Source organism: Ambystoma mexicanum, chromosome 2p, assembly GCF_040938575.1.
Source record: "Ambystoma mexicanum isolate Mex_15411 chromosome 2p, UKY_AmexF1_1, whole genome shotgun sequence".
NCBI classification, from domain to species: domain Eukaryota; kingdom Metazoa; phylum Chordata; class Amphibia; order Caudata; family Ambystomatidae; genus Ambystoma; species Ambystoma mexicanum.
The window spans coordinates 1,208,299,641-1,208,309,680 of NC_090923.1; positions in this window are offsets into that span (position 1 = coordinate 1,208,299,641).

Consider the following 10,040-nt stretch of genomic DNA (forward strand, 5'->3'; position numbering starts at 1 on the left):
TTACCTTTAAGTCCCGCTTCTTTCCCACGGACAAAGATAAGGTTAGCTTTGTGATTTCACATTTGGCCGGACCTGCTTTGGCCTGGGCTACACCTTTGGTGACCTCTAATAATGTGATCTTGGACTCTTATTCTGCTTTCACCAACAGTTTGAAATCAATGTTCAGTAGACAAGAGATCTCAGTGTCCACGCAAGAAAGACTGTTAGATCTTAGACAAGGTAACAAACACCTACTTACCTATATCACTCTCTTCAAACAGCTTTCCTCTGAGTTAGGATGGCCAGACGATGGGTTGCTCACCTTATTCCGACGAGGGCTTTCAGACGAACTAAAGGATGAGGTAGCTAAGGTTCCGCGTCCGGCAAATCTAGCGGATATGATAACACTCATCATGCAAATCGATTACCGCTTACATGAACGTTCTTCTGAAAAGAAGAAGACTAGAGGCATACGATCCCAACTCGATTATCCCTCCATAACAAATAAACCTATAGCTTCTGACGAGCCTATGCAAATAGGAACAGTGAGAGGACCCTTATCGGCAGCAGAGAAAGAGAGAAGGAAGAGTTTGGGACTATGCATGTATTGCGGAGCCTCATCTCATAAGTTACGAGATTGTCCTTTAGTTCCTCCATGACGCACTCCAGCTAAGGGGTCGGGAAACTTCAAAGCCCTACCGCAGGGGGAACAACGGTAGGGGTACAAGATTCTGATTCCCCAAAGAGAATCCCCGTAAATCTGGATTCAGTAGCAACCACTCACAATATGGTTATTATTTCTGTTACTCTCGTTTTTCACGCTCAGATGGTACAGAACGTACCTGCTCTGGTAGACTGCGGAGCTGCAGGGAATTTCGTTGATGATCAATGGACCAATAAACAAGGAATTAACTGTATACCCAAAGCGATGGTCACTCCTATCCAAGGAGTTGACGGTCATCCACTAAGTTCCGGCCCTATCCGAGAACAGACAGAACCTGTTGTCTGTCAAATAGCCTCACATAAAGAGACCATAACTTTCGATCTAATCAAGGCAGCCCATTTCCCCATTATATTGGGTCTCCCCTGGTTAAGGAGACATAACCCCTTTATAAATTGGACAGCAGGTACTCTCTTCCTCGACTCGGAATACTGTGTCAGCCATTGTTTAGCCAAGGAATCAGTTGGCATCTACATTCCGACTGAAAACTCGATCCCTTCACCAGTATCTTCAATAAACAACTTGGAGATTGTTCCGGAATGCTATTCGAAGTATCAGTCTGTCTTCTCCAATCCCCAGTTCCCTACTCTACCGCCTCATAGAAGAGATGACTGTCACATTGAACTTCTTCCTGACAAACCCATCCCGTTTGGGAGAATGTACGTCCTTTCCCAACAAGAAAAGGTAGTCCTTAAAGAATATCTCCAAACCAATTTAAGGAACGGGCTCATTACTGAGTCAGTTTCCCCGGCCGGAGCCTCTCTCTTCTTCATCCCAAAGAAGGAGACTGATGAACTTCGACATTGTATCGACTACAGGGGTCTTAACAAGATCACAGTGGCAGACAAATATCCTATGCCATTAATCCCTGACATCCTGGAGGCAGTTCAAGGAGCTTCCTTTTATACTAAGCTGGACCTTCGCGGAGCTTACCATCTCATCCGTATTGCCCCTGGAGACGAATGGAAGACAGCATTTCGAACCCCATTTGGGCATTTTGAGTATCACGTCATGCCCTTTGGATTGGTGAACGCACCTGCCGTGTTCCAGCGTTTCATGGACCATCTATTTGCAGATATTCTATTCCATTTTGTAATCATCTACTTAGATGACATCTTAGTATACTCCCACTCTCAAGAAGAACACCTGATACATGTAAAAACTGTACTCGAACGACTGCAGTCAAATCAGCTTTACTGTAAAGCATCTAAATGCGAATTTCACCAAAGACAGGTAACCTATCTCGGGTTTGTGATGTCAGCCCAAGGCATTTCTATGGATCCAAAAAAGATCTCTGCAGTGGTTGAATGGCCTATACCTTCTAACGTTAAGGAGATTCAACGTTTTTTAGGGTTTGCTAATTTTTACAGGAAATTCATCCCTAACTTTTCGGATATTATTCTGCCCCTTACTCGACTGTTAAAGAAGGGAATTCCATTTGTATGGGATAAATCCACCGAATTCGCATTTCAGACTCTTAAATCCTTGTTCACCTCTGCATCCTGTTTGATAACCCCCGACCAGAATAAACAGTTTTTTGTGGAGACTGATGCATCTCATCATGCTCTAGGCGCGGTCTTACTTCAACAAACCAACCAAGGAGATGAAAGACCAGTTGCATATCTTTCTAAAACCTTCAGTGCCTCGGAACAAAACTATTCAGTGCTCGAGAAAGAATTGCTGGCTATAAAAAGGGCGTTTGAAGAGTGGAGACACTTGCTACTTCGTTCACCCTTTCCTGTAGTGGTACGTACAGACCATCAAAATCTCAGGGTCCTACAGAATGCACATACAACCAACAGTCGACAAGCACGTTGGGCGTATTTCTTCCTTCCATTCCGGATCGAATTTACCATACTTCCAGGAAAACTAAACCAGAGGGCGGATGCTCTCTCTCGTAAGGACGTTCCTGTCTCCCAATTCAGCTCTGAACAATTGTTTCCCAAAGCAAGATTCATCGCTGTCATAGCCGACTTCTTAAGTGAATTGAGGACTGCATCGGTCTCTAACCTAGACGCCTGCAAGAAGACAGCCAGTACTTATCATCTTACCCAGAACGATTCTTTTTTTTTTCACAAATCACAAGTTTTTATCCCTACTTCAGAGCTGCAGCATGAAGTATTACGAATGTGTCACGACTCTCGGGCCGCTGGGCATCGAGGCGTTCAAGGCACTTTAGACCTAGTGCTAAGATATTTTTGGTGGCCAGAAGTCCGCAATGATGTACAGGATTATGCAGCAGCCTGCATCATTTGTTCCCAATCCAAGAATCCCAGGACCCCACCTTTGGGGCTGCTCACCCGGATGCCGATTCCAGAGAAACCTTGGCAAGTGGTCTCTACCGACTTTATAGTAGATCTTCCTCCCTCACACAACAAGACGGCCATAATGGTCACCATAGATTATCTTACGAAGTTGGCACATTTTACTCCCTTGAACAAGCTGCCAGGGGCTGGGGAGATGTCTAAGATTTTTCTTTCGGAAATCTTCTCCAGACATGGTCTACCAGACACAGTGGTCTCCGATAGGGGCCCTCAATACACCTCCAAGTTTTGGGAAAAGGTTTGCCAGGTCTTGGGAATCAAGCGGGCTCTCGGCTCGGGGTACCACCCACAGACGAACGGATAGACGGAACGCCTTAACCAAACCTTGGAGACCTATCTACAGTGTTTCGTATCAGCAGCCCAAGACAATTGGTTGGACTTATTGCCCTTAGCCGAATTTGCATACAACAATGCCCTTCATACAGCCCTTCATACTAGCCCTTTCCATTGTACTTATGGGTTTCATCCGTCCTTTGTTCCTTCTGTCACTTTATCCCCTTCTAACTGTCCAGGAGTGGATGGCCTCATTTCCGAAATACAAGAAGGACATAAATTGGCTAAAGTCTCTTTACGAATGGCTCAAGATAGGGCCAAACGGACTTCTGATAAACATCGCCAAGACGTCCCACCATTAAGCCCGGGAGATACTGTTTGGTTGGCTTCTCGCTTTCTTCCCCGTCATTTGGTCCCTTCTAAGCTATCCCCTAGGTTCTTCGGTCCCTTCAAGATCCTATCGATGGTCGGTTCTGCGGCAGTCAAGCTCGATTTGCCCTCGTCATGGTCCCGGATCCATCCTGTTTTTCACCTCTCCCAGATTCGGTTGACAGTACCGGACCGATTTCACCGGTCAAACTGTACCCCTCCTCCTCCTATCTCTACCGATGCTGGCCCAGAATATGAAGTCGCCAGTATCTGTGACTCCCGTTATCGGAGGGGGAAACTACAGTTCTTGGTGGACTGGAAGGGGTACTCCCCTGCAGAAAGAACTTGGGAGCCTGCCTCAGGAGTTCATGCTCCACGTCTGATCCAACGTTTCTTTAGGTTACATCCTGGGAAGCCAGGGTCGCCCCCCAGGAGAAGGGGGCATACTGTTACACTCACGAAGCGCTGGTCCCTTTGGTCTAGAAGCCGGCTCTGTGGCTCCATTCGGAATGGTACCTTCAAGATGGTGGATCGCAGTACGAACGGTTCCGCTATCACCGTTCCAGTCCTCTCACGTTCGCCAGAGGTACGGCGTACCGCTCACGTGACTCTTCATAGGACACGGAGACTTCCAGCTCTTCGCGTCGCTACTGTACTAGCGGATGCTCCGTGAGTTCGCAACTAGGCAATCTCAAATCTTCAGCAGAAACCTCTTACCTCTGACCATACTAACCCCTCTTCTCTTAACTTTCCAGATTCTCTTTTCAGCATTCTTTGTTGACACAAATCCCCCGGATTCATCTTGCGTCTCATTCTGAAACGCTGCCTTTGAGTTCTCGAGTCACTGCATTCTGGGTAATAATAAATACTCCCGTCCAAGTCCCTTTCTGAATCTTTCTTCAGGTATTGTAGGATTTGATTCTATGGGCTTACTCACCTTTACTTCCTTCTGACAGACTTGTGTTCCAGTCGCCCTCTCCGTGTCTCCTATTCTCAGCTTCTCTCCTGGTATTTACAATCCGGCTGGTTAAGAGGTCAGGGGAATTAGTCTCTTTCCTGTTTTCCCCTTCCTATACTTCTGATATTCATCACTTCGCTTCTCATTTCTTCCCTCTCCAGAAGCAGTCTTCCGATACTCTACGCCACGATCGAATTGGCGTCTTCAGCCTGCGAACCACACTCCAATCTTCGGATCCTGCGCTCGACCAGGGTTTTCTTCCCCAGAGGGTTTCCCTGACTGGCGCGTACCTCTCACTCTGGGTTTCCCTACCGGTTGAGAGGTTGACGCGTTGGTCGGGGAGATTCTTGAGTTCAGCATTTGCTTCCCGTTGAACATATCAGTCTGCTCAGGTAAGACCTCCAGACCTATTTAATCGGGGGTTCTTAAAGATCCATTGAACCTAGTCTAAGAATTGAGTATTCTGTAACAGTTACTGTAGATCACATAAAATAGTATTCCTCCCGCATCCCCCTCCCAATTGGGGTTGTGTGTGTCCTCCCCAATCCTCCCCGCCCCCACAGATTCCCATACACAAAGCATAACGTACAATCCAACAATTAACAGGCAGCGTTGGATAGGGGGCTGCTGCTGTCTACCTTGCCTGTCGGTGTTACCAACTCTGGCAAAACAGAAAGGTGATGGCTGTAAGGTTTTGAATTAATCATAACAACGGGCAAAGCTCTGGGCAACCCTCCAGACCATCGTTTTTCAGCCTGCCAAGCCATTACAGAAGGGGAAAAACCATATGCAAATCAGGCTTGGTCCTACCCCAAAAGTGGCAGTCAAGCCCGAACTGCTAGGTCACATCCCTTCTGCACGAGACCACAAGCATCCCCAGACATGTTTCAGCCTTGTTGGACGTCATCAGTGAGGAGTAGCTTGGGTCTCTAGGCCCGGCAGACTCGCGACCCACATCTGGGCATACCTGTCCCACTCGGTGTGACTTTGGCAAAACAGAAAGGGGATGGCTGGAAGGTTTTGAATTAATCATAACCACGGACAAAGCTCTGGGCAACCCCCCAGACCATCGTTGTTCAGCCTACCAAGCCATTACAGAAGGGGAACAACCATATGCAAATCAGGCTTGGTCCTACCCCAAAAGGGGCAGTCCAGCCCAAACTGCTAGGTCACATCCCTTCTGCACGAGACTGCAAGCATCCCTGGACATGTTTCAGCTTTGTTGGGCGTCATCAGTGAGGAGTAGCTTGGGTCTCTAGGCCCGGCAGACTCGGGACCCACGTCTGGGCCTACCCGTCCCACTCGGGGTGACTTTGGCAAAACAGAAAGGTGATGGCTGGAAGGTTTTGAATTAATCATAACCACGGGCAAAGCTCTGGGCAACCCTCCAGACCATCTTTTTTCAGCCTGCCAAGCCATTACAGAAGGGGAAAAACCATATGCAATGCAGGCTTGGTCCTACCCCAAAAGGGGCAATGCCAGTGGTACAGATTCATTCAAAACCTTCCACCCATCACTTTTGTAGTCAGTTTGTCTCACTATGTGAGAGAGGGTATGCCCAGACGTGGGTCCCTTGCTCGCAGCGCCATAGGGAACCAAGCTGCACCTCACTGAGGAGGCCCAACAAGGCCGAAACATGTCTTGGTTGCTTGTATTTCCATGCAGAGGGGACCTGGCCTAGCAGTTCGGGCTGGGCTGCTACCATTGATGGCAGTACCAGACTGATTTGCATATGTCTGGACCCCTTTTGCAATGGTGCAGACGGGCTAAAAAACAGGCTAAAAAATGGGGTCAAAAAATGTTTTTTGACCCCATGAAGGATCTCCGTTCTAGTTGCACTGCTGTAGAAAAGTCGGGAAATATATGTATTGTGGTAGAATCAAAATGTAGAGAGCCTTTCTCCCTAGCCAGTTGCAAGATGTCATCAACAGTCCCTGTAATTAAGCAGTCTGGCAATTACTGGTCTGGGGAGTGCCTTGGTTTAGATGTAGGTGACCTATCTGCTCGTTCTACCACAAAAATATCAGACAGTGACGGGTTACAGAGCAAGTCTTTGAGAAGGGACTGCACAACAATTTCCATGGGACCAGTACCAAAGTCCAACAATGTTGATATTATTTCTCCTAGAGTGGGATTAGTCATCACACTTTAATAAGGCCTGCTTCAGATCTTTGTGCATGGTGGATACTTGGGTCTTAAGTGTCTGAAGGCCTTCTTTAGCATGACCAATACGTTTCTGCCTCTGCCACCCTTGTGCTTACTCGTTCCATTTTAGCATTTAGGTTAGTAATGTTGGAGGTTATACCATCCGGTTTTTCGTTTACTGCCATAAAACCAGTTTGCATATTCCATGATCTGCTGGAGAATTAGCATGTCTTGGTCTCCTACTTCAAATACCACCACCCCTTTCCGCATCAGGATCTGATCTGGATTTATTTGTCCAGCAAGTAAACCACTCCATATTGCTTTGTTTTTTGGCTCCTCCGCCACCTTTAACCATGGCAGCGGTGTAATATGTCCACAGCAAAACTTAACCCATGTAACCACAATGCTCCCAGTGTCTCTTCCGGTGTGTGCAGTTCTAGTAGTAGTGCACAAAGTGTGTTTTAATGGGAAGCTTGTTTATAGTGCCTCAGGCCATAAGGAGCACTTGTTTGAGACAACATGGCAAAATCAAATTGTTTTACTGTCATTTAGGGCCATTCATGGAGATCTACTGCGGAGGCAGGCACAAAGCCATCATTCCTTTTGCTGCACTCACCCATGGCCGTTTCTAGGCAATACAGCATTCGGGGTGAAATACTAAAATGTGCCCCTAATACCATAATGCCTTCCACAACATTGTAAAATCAAAACAATACAAAACCGCTGGTTTTATTAGCTTCCAATTGAAGTTCTTAAAATGAGAAAATGCAGCAAAGTAAACAATATTGCATAAAATAATTCATTTTCATTAACTCTTCTTTATGGCCATTATCTACATTTTGTAAAGTCTTCTATATCGGTCTGACTCACACGTGTTTATTGCTACTGCATATTTATGGCAAATATGCTGCAACAAAGTAAACATTTTCACTATTTACAAGCCCATAACTGCTGTATTTGTCAAGTCTACACTTGATTTTATTTTAATAGTGCACTCTTCTAACTGAATTGTGTTTAGGGAGTCTCATATTTTTGCAGATAAGGCACACACAGATTAAACAACTTGTCCAAGATCCCACAACTTGGTTTAGTGGTGAAGCCTGAATTTTAGTTCATCCTGCAATTTAAGGACTGGACCACCCTTATTCTGAACTCGCGTGTGGTCATTGTTTAATTCAGCGTACCATTCGTTATGCACCACCCAACATTTACACTTTTTAGGGGAGATGCCACTCACTCTGCGGCCATCCATCACTAATCACTTTGCTTTTTTAAATGCACTACTGATGACGAAGGGTTATGTTTAAAAGACGTGTTATTGATGTGTCAGTCAAGTCTTGCATAACCCGTTCTCCCTATGTGTTTGAATTGAAAAGCAAAACCACTGGGAAGCAAGGGAGGAAGGAGGTAGGTTTGGATCAGCTGATCCGATGCCCTAAAATCATCTGTGCCCTGGGCATCTGCGTGCTTCGCCCACCCTAAGAAACTGGCCACCTCTCCCTTTGTTTCCCCAATGCAGCACCAACCCCTGGCAGGACGCCCTTTCACCACGTAGCACCAGCACCAGGTGCCTCACAATCCATCCCTACCCAGCAGATGTTGTGGCGAGGTGAAAGCCAAGACATTTGCTTTCTACAACTTGTTCACACTTATTGATTGCTGGGCGTGAGAGAGCACGGGAGAAGTCAGGTTGACTGACTGGGATGCTGGCTAGAGCTATTGTAGGACTCAAAGAAGGCCCGGCCTGGGAGCAGTTTTTGGGCACATGCCAATTCCGTGGCTAAGCCCAGTTTAACTAATCCCTGGGCCAGTCCCCAAGCGGTGTGGTCCAATCTGGTTGGTTGAGGGGCATAGTGTTGTAAGGCTGCAGAAGGAGGAGACTGTCATACAGGTGGCATGCTTTTTGGCATAAATTGTTATTTAGTAACAATAAAGAGGATACCTATCTCTCCTTAACTCTGAGAGGTTTCCCTGCGTCAACTAAACACTAAGGGTTCTGTCAGAAAGTCTGTAAATATGGTCCACCATCGTGTGTCAAACTGCCTACCTCTATCCCTCACACACAACTAATACTAAAGAGGTAAGGGTCTTCTATGTCCAGAGTAGTGACTCCCTTCCTCTGGACAAGATCCAATTGCAGTTGAGAACTTCGCCTGCGAGAATGACTCCCTTCTCCGGGAGTCCGTTCCCCTCCAAGATGCAAAGCAAATGTTCCAGCTTGTGGTATTGTAAAGTTCTTAGTTCAAATAAAAAAAAGTATTTGCTTCACGGTACACAAAATCAGGGCGTATGACTTCCTTCCCCTGACCTCTCTGGGCTTCGCACTACACAACACCAGGGGGTATGTCTTCCTTCCCCTAGTTTCTTTCAGGCTCTTTGCCAGAGCGCACAAAGGTTGGGGGATCGACTACATTCCCCAGGCCCTTTATCAAAGTTTACAGAGGCTGGGGGATTGGCTTCCTTCCCCAGGCCCTCCTCAAGCTTTCTGAGGCAGTAAGCAACAACTGGGGGGAATAATTCCCTTCCCCTGGCTTTGGTGTATCAAAAAAAGGTCTCCCTTCTCTTGGTACTGTATTCCCACAGTTCTTTTCCACCACGGGTAAGCTTCTCTTCCCCTGGTCTTCCTTTCACCTTGCTTAACTTGATTGTGGGTCCCAGACCCCTAGATCTTTTGGCAAACCTGGTTCACTCTCCTGCCAGGTGTTGTGCCAAAGGAGAGGATTAGTGACTCGAGATTTGTGATTCTCAACTGTGTGCGGGTCCCCTGCCTGTACTTACTGGTTGCTCAGCCTGGCTCTGGCTCACATCTCTGGCAGGTACTGTGCTGAGAAAGAGGATTCTTGATGCTCTTGTTAATTGGTTGCGAGTCCCAGACCTGACTTTCATACCGTTCAAAGTCTTCCGAGGCCCAACAAGCGTTCTGGCAACCCTGGTACCTGTAAAGTCCTTGCCTACGCTCTCCGGGGGGTTGTGCAGGTTTGTCGTGCCTCTCATCAGGTCTACGCGGTCTTCATTCGCCTTCTTGTAGGCTGTGGTTGCTCCGCAGCACTCTGCTCCTCGCCGGCAGCAATGTCTGCCTCTGACCGTGATGTGCATTGGTCTTAGTCTTCTGGAGGTTGACTCGTGTAGCCTTCTGGGCCATCAGACGTCGGCAAGTGACATTTCTAGAAGAACGATAAGCGTACCAGACGCTGTCTTCGAACTCCTCTGCTCTCAAGATCCCGGCTCCTCCAAGGATGACTTCTTTCTGGGTTCGCCCATGGAGGCTCGA